Source organism: Cannabis sativa, chromosome X (genome assembly GCF_029168945.1).
Source record: "Cannabis sativa cultivar Pink pepper isolate KNU-18-1 chromosome X, ASM2916894v1, whole genome shotgun sequence".
Lineage (NCBI taxonomy): Eukaryota > Viridiplantae > Streptophyta > Magnoliopsida > Rosales > Cannabaceae > Cannabis > Cannabis sativa.
In genome coordinates this window covers 75,086,571-75,088,419 of record NC_083610.1, presented here as the reverse complement: position 1 = coordinate 75,088,419, position 1,849 = coordinate 75,086,571, and the positions used below count along the sequence as shown (strand labels likewise).

General features: G+C 35.4%; 1 non-coding gene across 1 annotated transcript; it reads left to right on the top strand.

Moving 5' to 3' along the window:
• Positions 1–1,537: 1,537 nt before the first annotated feature.
• Positions 1,538–1,644, top strand: LOC115703278 (small nucleolar RNA R71). The gene has a single exon (XR_004009055.1). It is a non-coding gene; the product is annotated as a small nucleolar RNA R71 (small nucleolar RNA).
• Positions 1,645–1,849: the final 205 nt, after the last annotated feature.

Genomic DNA, 1,849 nt, shown 5'->3' with positions numbered 1-1,849 from the left:
AGTTACTAATTGGTCCACATCATTTAATTTTTATTTATTATTTAAAAAATTCAATATAAAACTAAAATTGAAATTAAAAATTATAAAAAAAAAATAACAAATAAAAATCAATTTTTATCATTAAAATAACTAAAAAATATAAAATAAAAAGATCCCTAATATCTCTCTTTTCTCGCACTGTCTCTACCCTTCTGATTCCCTAGTACGGCGTCGATGTCCAACCCGACAAAGCTCCGTCCCTGCCATCGATGATCAACACGGACCTTAAAACCATGATGGTCGAGCCCCCACTTAATTATTTTGTACTATAAAAAATGGTATTTAAAAACTTGGCTATTTAGGATTTTGTTCTGCAAAACGAAAACAATCAATGGCTTACGATTTAGTTTACAGTAGCAACAAATACGCAACACAATCAAGAAACAATATACCAAGAGATCTCTTTCTTCAAGTAATTAATTAAGTAGTAAAACAAAAAGGAATAACACCAGGTTTAACGAGTTTGAGCCATATGTAATGCTCTATATCTTAATCGAAACTACAACAACCATATCTTTATTGATATCAATGTTTACAAGGTTATAAGAATCTTTACAAACTTCTCATAGATTACGAGAAAATTTTTATCTTTCTAGTTTAGACTCTCTCTCTCTCTCAACCTTACACTATCACGATTTTCACTCAAGAAAATCTAGTCTAATTCTCACAGGTTACAAAGATTTATAGTTATTTATAGATTTGCATTATTGCCAAAATTATCTCCTAAATCATCATGGTACATTTACACTTCCTTAAATAATCCATCTCATCTCCAACAACAATAATCCACATCATCTTGAAAACACGCTTTCAATACGGACAATTCAGAAGCTTTGTAAATACACAAGCCTTCTAGATACGTACAAGACTTCCTTCTCGGATGGACCTTCAATACAAACAATAAGCTATTCGGGAGTGTACCTCCAGATTAATAACAAGCTATTCGGGAGAGACATTCTATACGCGGTACAAGCTTATATGGAAGTACCTTCCAAATTCTACAAGACCTTCCGCACAGGGCTTTTCGGATCCACACTAAGCTTCCGGTATCTATTTTCTGGATTAACAACTTCTATTATGGATGACAAAACTTGTAACCATAACTAACAAATCTCCACCTTAGTTTCAAGTTGAAGTCGCTTGATAAATAATTGTTTTAAATGCTGATGTCTCCTTAGCACCTTCGAGCTCAGCTGACTCCAATCATCTTCAGGCAATGCTCAAACTTACTACTTGGCACTACCTTGGTTATCATATCAGAAGTATTGTCTTTAGTTGGAACCTTGGCAATCTTCACAGCTTCTTTCTCCACAACCTCTTGTATGAAATGACTCCATTAGTTGACCATTGATAGTTGTTGCTAGCTATCCTTTCCAAGATATCAACAGCTTCATTGTAAGACTTGGAAAGAATGGCTCCATTAGCTGAAGCGTCCAACACCATCCTAGAGGCTGCATTGAGACCATTATAAAATGTCTCTAGTTGGATACAATGAGGAATACCATGGTGTGGGCACTTCCTCAACAACTCCTTGAATCTTTCTCATGCTTCACTAGTGGTTTCATCTTCCAATTGTTGAAAGGACATGATCTCACTTCAAAACTTTGCATTTCTTCTTGGAGGAAAATACTTTCTCAAGAATTTTTCAGCCAAGTCATTCCAAGTAGTCACTGAATAAGGGGGAAGGGTATTGAGCCATGCTCTAGCTCGTTCCCTTAAGGAAAATGGGAACAACTTCAACCTTAAAGCCTCTTCGCTTACTCCTTGTAGCTTGAAAGAGTCACTCACCTCCAAAAAAGAGCAACTATGG